Genomic DNA, 11,005 nt, shown 5'->3' with positions numbered 1-11,005 from the left:
ACTTCAACCAAGTGACATGGGTATAAAACTGGAGTAACACACAAGATAATCACTTCCTTAATTCTTTGTGTGATTTTAGCAATGATTTTTATTCTGTCATTATTTTCTGGTCATTAGCACGTGTAGTTTTTTAAAATTTGAATTTTCAAAAATTGCACGTTTGTTTCATTACCTATCCACTGGTCTAGCGCAGCTACAAATGCTACAAAATGTACAGGACTCCTAGCTTATGTTTCCAGCTCTGTCCTATTGATCATTAGTGTTTAGGCTAAAAGATGTAGGTATTCTGATGTGACAAATCTATGGGCAGGATTGTTTACTTCTCAAAGGCCACTTTGCACCATATGCACCACAGAACAGGGGTGTGTCAATTGCCAATAAAGAATCCCTTCTAATCGGGAATTTCCTCTCTGAAATAAATGTAAAGTAAATGGCTTTGCCACTTTTGTCCCATTGGAATATCACAACCACTGGCAAGAGAAAAGAGGTTGAGTATCATAATTATATAAGGGATGAGTCATTGGCAAAGTGGGGGAGAGGTCTGATGGAGCACTATTCGCAATCTTTCACTGAAAAATGACATAAGATCTTTGAAGACTCATGCCATTAGCGTTGCATGGGAATAACCATAAGTAGTGCTAGGGCCAAGTGGCTCTGAATCAGATGGTTCTTGACCCCTTGTATAGCTTCGACATATAAGAGCCTCAGGGCCTGAAGGTTTTAATTTTGTACTACGCTAGAATGATCTTTCAATTTGCCAATATTGTGCCCACTGCTGAACATATCTGGTGTGCCGTATTGCCAGAAATTTTCGCCTTTCAAACTATTATGGAGCTGTCTGAAACAATACTTCACACAGATAAAGCTAAACATCCTATAAGTTAGCAAAACTATAAATCCAGACGTTCTTAAAGTGCAGTCATCTATCATTGTATCCTGTACTGTCAAGGTATATAAATATTCAACTGGATCTTTAAACAATCGAGGCAGTGCCAAAACCAAAGTATCCAGTCCCACTGAATGGCTCTTCTAGTACAAACATGTTTTAAGCTACTTAGATTTTGAAAAAGATTATTAAAAGAAGCTAAATAAATGTTAACCTTTACAATCTGATATGTAATCATATACAAACACAATACAGTAAACTGCCTTCTAGCACACCCACCAAAACAATTGTCTGAATGGAAATTATGGCGTTAGCACTGAGGAGAAGAGAGTTATATCTGCATGCACAGAGAGGAAGAGTTCACATAATGGTTTGTAAGGCACATCAAATTTATTCTGTGAGGTAGATAAAGGTCTTTTAAAGGTCTTACTCCACCTGTGGAATGAATTTCTTATCATGTATAAATTCAATGTGGAACGCTTTTTTTTTCCTTGGGATGTGGTTTGTTTTCTGAGAGAAGAGAGAGAAGCTAATGATTTCCACTCCTGTAAAACAGAAAATCCTCTAATTAAAACAAAATCAGACTCTGAATGGACAGTAATGTTGGCAAGATAAAAGCTTATATTGTGCTGAAAGATCATGCAAGACAGTTCATTCCAGCAAGGCTATTCTTACAGAATCATGAGAATAAACACTAATAAAAGAATAGCCAAATAATAATGGTCTATATTTAGGATAAAGTAACTGTCACATTAAGAAGCAAACTTGAACTAAATATGAAAAATTTTACCAAGAAGCATTTAAAACAAAAGACTGCGCCATGTTTGATCAGAATCAGATTCAACTGAAGAATAGATAACTATTTTAAGTAATATTTCATATAACAAGCCTGAAGATAAGGTTACATCCAAGGGAGTTGGTACTTTGATATCACTATAATATTAATTCAGTCCCACTTTGCCGTCAAATTGTAAAGGCCATAGTTATTTTTTTTCATCACAAAGTAAAACATTTAATAAGCATTAAACTTCTCCAAGGACAGCATAGGATTTTAACATGTTAGTGATTCAGTAGGTAGTACGTCTCCCTCAAAAGGTCCCATCCACAGTCAATTAAAGCCAGTGGGAGTATTTCCATTGTCAGTGAGCTTTGGTTCAGGCCCAGAATGATGACTGAAACAATGCTACCGGAAGATGCTATGGAGCACTCTGGTAGTGGCGGTGATGCATTCTTTTGCATGTTATGTACAGCTATTCTTGATCACGTGCAGTCATTAAATGGTCTGCTGTACTTTTCAGAAGATTAAGTAGCCACACAACTTCTGTAGCACCACCCCTCTGAGCTGATACACGACAAGAGCTTGTCCTTGCTGTCCATTCTGTGTGGTGTGGGAAACTTGCCCTTTTAAGATCAGATCCTTCATAGGCAGAATGTCATAGGTATCGAGTCTCTCTCCAATCTTATTTATCATCTACCTCTAGCCACTAGCAGAATTGTTTTGACAACCTGGACACAAATGCCAACAACATGCCCCTGATGCAACCTGTCTGGCTTTCACACCATATGGCTACGTCTACACTGGCATGATCTTCTGCAAGAACTCTTTTGTGGAAGAGTTCTTGTGCAAAAACATTTCCAGAAGAGAACGTCTACACTGGCATGTGCGTTTGTGCAAAAGATGTGCTTTTGCGCAAGAGCATTCATGCTAGTGTAGGTGCTCTCTTGCGCAAGCAAGCTCTGATGGTCATTTTAACCATAGGGCTTTCTTGCGCAAGAAATTCATGTTGCCTGTCTACACTGGCCTCTTGCGCAAGAACAGTTGCGCAAGAGGGCTTATTCTTGAGCGGGAACATCAGAGTTCTTGAACAAGAAGCACTGATTTCATACATTAGAACATCAGTGTACTTGCCCAAGAACTCGTGGCCAGTGTAGACAGGAGGCAAGTTTCTGCGCAAAAGCAATTGCTTTTGCGCAAGATCGCACCAATGTAGACACAGCCCATGAGTATACAACAGTCATTTAGACCAGTGGTTGGCCAAGATCAGCCTGTGGATGAAGAATAACTGATTGAAGTTAAACCATAGTGAGGGTGAATTTATTCTGGTTGGTGGAGTAAAACACTCTGAAATGTTTACAGCCTCCTGGGATTGAAGATACACTCCCTGAAGTTGTTGATCCTATCCTAAATTTAGGAATGAATTGTCATTGACCCTGAGCTTCTCAACTAGCTAGGTGACTGAGTAATGACAGAGCCTTGGCAAGTCACACCTTCATCACTTTCCACCTGGACTAAAATACTGTAATCTAGCTGAGCATGAAAGCTCTGGTGCTCAGGAAATCACAGCTGGTACAGAATGAAGCACTGCAGCTCTTCACCAACTTTTCTGCAGAAGAACTTTTCTGCAGAAAGGGACTTGAGGGTTACAGTGGATGAGAAGCTGGATATGAGTCAACAGTGTGCCCTTATAGCTAAGAAGGCTAATAGCATATTAGGTTGCATTAAGAGGAGCATTGTCAGCAGATCCAGAGATGTCATTATTCCCCTTTATTCGGCTTTGGTGAGGCCACATCTGGAGTATTGTGTCCAGTTTTGGGCCCCACACTACAAAAAGGATGTGGATGCAATGGAGAGGGTCCAGCAGAGGGCAACCAAAATGATTAGGGGACTGGAGCATATGACTTATGAGGAGAGGCTGAGGGAGTTGGGTCTGTTTAGTCTGCAGAAACGAAGAGCGAGGGGGGATTTGATAGCAGCCTTCAACTTCCTGAGGGAGGTTCCAAAGAGGATGAAGAGAGGCTGTTCTCAGTAGTGACAGATGGCAGAACAAGGAGTAATGGTCTCAAGCTGTGGTGGGAGAGGTCCAGGTTGGATATTAGAAAAAACTATTTCTAAACTATGTCTACACTACCAGCCTAGTTCGAACGAGGTGTACCGGTAGTTTGGAATAGGAAGCCTAATCCGAACTACCTACTTCGTGCCGCGTGTAGCCGTGGGCACGGAGTCCGAACTAGCGGACATTTAAAAATGGCAGCGCCCGGCAATATGCAAATGAAGCCAGGGAAATTCAAATCCTGGGCTTCATTTGCAACTCCGGTTGCCTACATTAACCACCCTAGTTCGAACTAGGGTGATAGTGTAGACATACACTAGGAGAGTAGTGAAGCACTGGAATGGGATACCTAGGGAAGTAGTGGAGTCTCCATCCCTAGAGGTGTTTAAGTCTCGGCTTGACAAAGCTCTGGCCGGGTTGATTTAGTTGGGATTGCTCCTGCCTAGAGCAGGGGGCTGGACTTGATGACCCTCTAAGGTCTCTTCCAGCTCTATGGTTCTATGATTCTATGAACATGAGTGCATTAGTCCTGTCCTCCCTGTGTTGGTGATCCATAGAATCGATAGCAAGATTTCAGGCTTTATCTTCAAGGCACTAAATGGCCCAGAATACCTAAAAGATCACTTAAAACATCAAGACCATGACTATTCTCAATTACTCTACTCCTCAGGCACAATGGAATTGCCCACTACACGAGCAAAGCTCATTTATGCAACAGACAGGGCACTCATAAAGGCACAGAGCACACTATGTGAAAAAAAATCCCTGTCACTATATCTATTGCCTCTGGGTACGTCTACACTACAACGTTAATTCGAACTAACTTAGTTCGAATAAGTTAATTCGAACTAAGCTAATTCAAACTAACGGATCCAGACTAAAAAACTAGTTCGAATTAGCGTTTTGCTAATTCGAACTAGCATGTCCACATTAAGTGGACCCTAAACCGGGGTTAAGGATGGCCGGAAGCAGTGCCGGCAGGGCATCAGAGGAGGACTTAGAGCATGGAGATGCTGTCTCAGGCTAGCCGAAGGCTGTTCTTAAAGGGTCCCGACCCCCACCCCGGACAGACAGTTCTCAGGGGTGCCCCGCTTGCAAAGCAGTCCTGGCTTGGATTGCCCGGACTACCCACACTGGGCACATCACAACACTTGGCCATCAGACCGGCTGCACTTGCCGCAGGCTGCCATCTGGGGAGAGGGGGAAATTGGGGGGCTGCAGGAGAGCTTCCACCCCCAGAAGCCCGCAGAGCCAGCCCACTCCTCCCCATCAGGGGCTCGTGCCCCATTCCTCCCTTACCTCCTTCCAATTACCCTTCCCTAGCCCCCCTTCCTGATGTACAAAATAAAGGACAATTGTGTTCAAAAATGGAATCTGTCTTTATTGAACAAAACTGGGGGAGACTGGGAAAAAGAGGTGGGAGAGGGGAAGAGAGAGGCTGGGAGAGGGGAGGGCAACTAAAATGATCAGGGGTTGGGAACAGGTCCCATATGAAGAGAGGCTAAAGAGACTGGGACTTTTCAGCTTAGAAAAGAGGAGACGGAGGGGGGACAGGATAGAGGTCTCTAAAATCAGGAGTTGGGTGGAGAGGGTGCATACAGAAAAGTTCTTCATTAGTTCCCATAAAGAAAGACTAGAGGACACCAAAGGAAAGGAATGGGTAGCAGGCTTCAAACTAGTAACAGAAAGTTGTTCTTCACAAAGCAAAGAGTCAACCTGTGGAACTCCTTGCTGCAGGAGGCTGTGAAGGCTAGAACTAGAACAGAGTTTAAAGGGAAGTGAGATCAAGTCATGGAGGTTGGGTCCATGGAGTGCTATTAGCCAGGGGGTAGGAGTGGTGTCCCTGCCCAACGTTTGTGGAAGGCTGGAAAGGGATGACACGAGACAAATGGCTTGGTCACTGTCTTCGGTCCATCTTCTCCAGGGTCCCTAGTGTTGGCCGCTGTCGGCAGACAGGCTACTGGGCTAGATGGACCTTTGGTCTGACCCAGGACGGCCATTGTAAGCTCAGGGCTCAGGGTCGGGGGTCTCAGTGGACTACCTTGATTTTCATGCACACCTGCTCCTGAGTGGCCAGGCTGGCAGCTATCCTTGTGGAATGAGGATTACCTAGTTCTAACTAAGCGCTCCATTAGTTCGAATTAAATTCGAACTAACGGAGCGCTAGTGTAGCGCCTATGAAAGTTAGTTTGAACTAACGTCCATTAGTTCGAACTAACTTTGTAGTGTAGACATACCCTCTGAGAATAACAATGCAGAAGAAACTTCAAGTGGCAGCTGTCAGTAATGTTGATGTATGCATTTTGGGAGGCATCCAGATGCCACGATGATGCGTATGGTAGAAAAGAATAGAAAGGCCACTTAAACTATCCCATTCTCACTATTAACAACAATGCAAGCCATGTAACTTTGGGCTTAGGGGTTTTTCAAATGAGTCATACAAATTGAAAGCCAGAAGGAACCACCAGATCATCTAGTCTGACCTTCTGACCTCCTGTCATCATTCAGAGCCCACATGCTAAACGCAACAACCAAACTATTACAACCCACAGGAGACTAAGCCACAGACCAAGAATAGAAGGGATCAAGGTTCACCAGTACCCAAGGCCTCTACAATGGCAGAGAAATGATTAAGTGAGCTGCATCCATATACTTCTGGCAAGCGACCTGCATCCACGTGCTGCAGAGGCAGGCAAAAAACATCCCACAGTCACGGCCAATTTGACCTGGGGGAAATTTTGTTCCTGACCCGCATGTGACAATCTGACACTGAGCACATCAGCAAAACCACCCAGCTAAGCATCTGAGAGATGGAATGTTTGGTTTCATCTCAGAGCCATCATTTTCCCCATCCTTCTGGTCCAACATCCCATTTTCAGCTATGGCTATGCCTGATGCACAATATATTGAATAGGAGGGCTGACAGTGACTGCCTGATCCCTGCATGTGGGTAGCTGAAACTCAAGCAAGATTTTTTAGGGATGTAAACCAGAAGTGAGCCCAGAGCTACTCACAAGTGACCTTGTCATACAATATTTTCATACATTTATCAAGCTCTCTCTCAAAAGAGTCAAAAATTATTTGTCTCTACAACATCTATTGAGAGTATAACACCCCACAGACCATGTGCTGGAGTAGGATGCTGAGAGACACAGAATTAGAGATGTGTTCCTGGCTATGGAGCTGTATACAACTATGCCTCAGCTAGGAATTATATAAGTGGTACTACAAATATAGTCTTGCTGCTGTTTTTGTCTGTTCAAAATAAACTGAGATTTTGTCCACACTTTAAATAAATAGTGTCAATTAGGAAATATCCAGGGTTATTTTTCTTTTAAAAAATGGACCCACTCCAATGCTGTCAAACAGACAACAATTAGGGTATGTCTAGACTACAAGCCTCTTTTGAAAGAGGCTTTTTCGAAAGATTCTTTTGAAAGAGAGCGTCTAGACGGCAACCAGTATTTTTGAAAAAGAGAGCTGCTTTTTCGAAAGAGAGCATTCAGGCAGTCTGGATGTTCTCTTTCAAAAAAGCACTGTTTCGAAAGAGCACTTTCAAAAAAAGGCTTTATTCTTCGTAAAATTAGGTTTTCCGTGGTAGAAAAAACTCCTGCGTTCTTTCGATTTAATTTCGAAAGAAACCGGCAGCAGTCTAGATGCAGGTGAAGTTTTTTCGAAAAAAGGCCACTTTTTTAAAAAAAAACCGGTAGTCTAGAAACACCGTTAGACATGGGCAAGAACTGGAATTTATGATGCCAGGGAAATTCCATGATTTTGAAATTTCTTTTGGTTCAGAAATGGAACAAACAAAATTTCCAGCAAAGCAAAATTCTATTTTTTGTTTTGGGTCATTAATTTTTTAAAAGTGTTTAAAAAAAGAATTTTTGAAACAAAGAATAAAACATTTTGTTCCAAAAATGTTCAAAAGATGTTTTGCTCTGACTTTACTGAAATATTTCATGCCATATTTTTCTCTCTCACGCTAAAAAGATATTTGTCAAAATGAGCACACTTTTGCTCCATAATATTTATGGGTATGTCTACACTGCCACCCTAGTTCGCACTAGGGTGGTAGTGTAGACATACCCTATGAGAGCAAGGGGAAATGTTATCTCTGAAGTTGGGGTGCTGAGGCAGAGCACATAGTCAGAGAGTTTGAATAGCCAGATACATGGGCGATAAGGAGAAGTTGAGTGTGAGGCTGTCCTTGAGTTATCTCCCAACTGACCTCCTTTATAACATAGACCATAGGACTTCTCTGAATTGATTCCTGTTTGAACTAGGGCATTTATCCACTCTTTATTTTAAAAAGTTCCAATGATGGAGAATTGGTGATTAGGGGCTAATCCCTACTTCTCTTTTATTTCCTTAAAACGATCAAAAATGTTTATGGCTAATGACTTTCTTAAGCAGCCCAGTGGAGAGAGTGGGGATAGGAGAGGAGGAGATAAAGGGTGCATCTACTCAGCAAGGTTATTTCAGAATAATGGACGTTATTCCAAAATAACTATGCGAGCATCTACACAGCAATGTTGTTATTTCAAAACTATTTTGAAATAATGAGTGGCTTATTTTGGTGTTGGTAAACCTCATGCTATGAGGAATAACACCTCTTCTGAAATAGCTATTTCAAAATAGTGGCCATGTAGACAGGGCAACTACAGTTATTTTGAAATAAGGGACCTCCAGCCCTTCCCACAGTGCCCTGCTGGCTGTTCTGTCTACTCTCAGCCAAAGTCTATAGTCTCTCCCTTCTTCTGCCGCCCTTAAAGCTGAAACCTCAAGGGAAAGGGCTGGTGGTATGCAGGAGGCCCTGACAGCCCTGGGCCACCCAGCAGTTGCCACAGCAATACATTTTGGCCAAAATGTGCCAGTCTGCTGCTCCCACCCACCCCTCCCCTGCTCCCAGGGGCTATGTCTAGACTACACACCTTTTTCAAAAGAGGCTTTTTCAAAAGTCTAGACGCTCTCTTTTGCAAAAGCCCTGTTTTCATGCAATAGCACCTTTTTTCAAAAGATGACTTTCAAAAAAAGGCATTATTCCTCGTAGAATGAGGTTTACCACCGTCGACAAAACCGCCGCATACTTTCGATTTTCTGTCGACAGAACGCAGCGGTAGTCTAGATGCAGGTACAGTTTTTTTCGAAAAAACGTCACTTTTTTTTAAAAAAAACCCTGTAGTCTAGGCACACCCAGGGAGCAGTCAGATAGCACCCAGGAGCCTGCCTGGGGACGCAAGAGGCATGTGCCTTCCTGGTCTGGTGTGAATATCCTGGACCTCACTGAGGTCTGGGGAGAGGACGCAAATCTCCAGGATCTCCGCACCAGATGCAGGAATGTGGATGTCTATGGTTGGATGGTCGAGAGCCTGGGCAATGAGGGACACATCCACACACAGGAGCAGGTGTAAATGAAAGTCAAAGAGCACCATCACCATGCTGACCCTAGAACTGGTAACCCACACCTTAAGGTACATCTAGACTGGCAAGATTTTGCACAAAAGCGTCTGCTTTTGCGCAAAAACTTGCCAGCTGTCTACATTGGCCGCTTGAATTTGCTCAAGAGCACTTACTGTGTAATGTACAAAATCAGTGCTTCTTGCGCAAATGTTTTCACGCTCCCGCTCAGGAAAAAGCTCTCTTACACAAGAATACTTGCACAAGAGGGCCAGTGTAGACAGGGAAGAACTGTTTTGCGCAAAAAAGCCCCAATAGCTAAAATGGCGATCGGGGCTTTCTTGCACAAAATCGTGTCTAGACTGGCCATGGATACTTTTGCGCAAAAGCAAATTTTTGTGCAAAGGCACTTGCCAATCTAGACGCGCTTTTGTGGAAATACTTTTAACGGAAAAACTTTTCCGTTAAAAGTATTTCTGCAAAATCATGCCAGTCTAGACGCAGCCTAGATGTGTCCCAGGCATCATCCGAGGCCAGGGAAGGCACATCAGGTGAGTGCCATCCCAGTCCCTAGACACACAAGGTGGAGGGAACGGGCAGTGAGGGGCTGGGGCGCACTCCTCACTCAACCTTTGCGGCCTCGGGATTGTGCAGCAGCCTATGCACGTGGGAGCACATGCAGCATCACTCCAGGGCACACAGCCCAGCAGGCTGCACCAGAGGACCCTTGTGTTATTGGCCATACGATGTCTGGAGAGGCCTGCCTTACTCCTCACACTAGGGTAGGACATCTTCCCTCCACAAGCCACCACTAGAAGGAGGCTGGGGATGGAGACACACACACACATACCCTCTCGGAGCAGCATCCACTCCTGGGGACAGCATGGGTAGACACAGGAGCATTTGCTGATCATACATACATCCCCCACCCCGCACACACACCCTGTCCCCCTCTTCTCCAGCAAGCAGGGATAAAAGTTCTCTCCCTGCTGGATGCTGCTATTACTGAACCTGGTGTACCCCATTGGCCCCCTCCCACCCACAGGATCCCAGTCTGGCTGGCAACTTCCTGTGCCTGCTTGTCCCTGTGACGTGCGGGTAAAGAGGTTTCCTCCTTGAACATCTGGGTCCCTGGAGGCAAGGGCCCACTGGCTAGAGCACACAGGGCCTTGCTCCAAGCACATTGCTTTCATCTGTGAGAACTGTCACTCTTGTCTCAAACATGAGGGCAAGTCTTCAGACACAGTGTCTACTGGGATTACTGACCATCTCTCTTTATTCTCCACAGCTAGATCAGCTGTGAGAGGGGGGCACTCAACACCACCCAGGGCAGCCTTCCGAACCTGAGGGATCAACAGGTGCTGGAGATCCATGGATGAGTTCCAGAGGGAGCACCTCTCAGCATTCTGATCCCTGGAGCAGACCTTGGACTGCAGGCTTCAGGGAGCCATCCAGCAGCAGTGAGACACCTAGTGGGAGATGCTGGATGAAGGCTGCACCATGTGCAATCCCTGGTTACCATCATGCTGCCTGTGCCTGCTCCTGCTCCTCCCGCTTCTCCCCCACCCCCACCCCATGGCCACCAATGCTCCCTCCCTTCTCCCCCTTTCAGCTCCTTCCTCTCCCCTCCAAGGTTTTCATCTCCCCCCTCCTCCCATTTCCCAGGTTCTTTCCGCAGTCCCTCTCCAGTTATTTCTACCCCAAATTTAAAAAAAACACCAGAGTTTATTTTTTCCAAAACAAACAGTCTTTTCTATTGTCTCTGCAGGGGAAGGGGGGAAGGGAGGTGTGCGGGAGGAAAGGCAGAGAGGGGCAATGCACAGGCCCTTAGTAGGGAGGCCCAAGGGAGAGTGTCACTGGGGTCCTTGTAAGAAACTCTCCCTTAGGGCCT

This window comes from Pelodiscus sinensis, chromosome 1 (genome assembly GCF_049634645.1).
Source record: "Pelodiscus sinensis isolate JC-2024 chromosome 1, ASM4963464v1, whole genome shotgun sequence".
NCBI classification, from domain to species: domain Eukaryota; kingdom Metazoa; phylum Chordata; order Testudines; family Trionychidae; genus Pelodiscus; species Pelodiscus sinensis.
Note: the sequence above shows the minus strand (reverse complement) of the source record.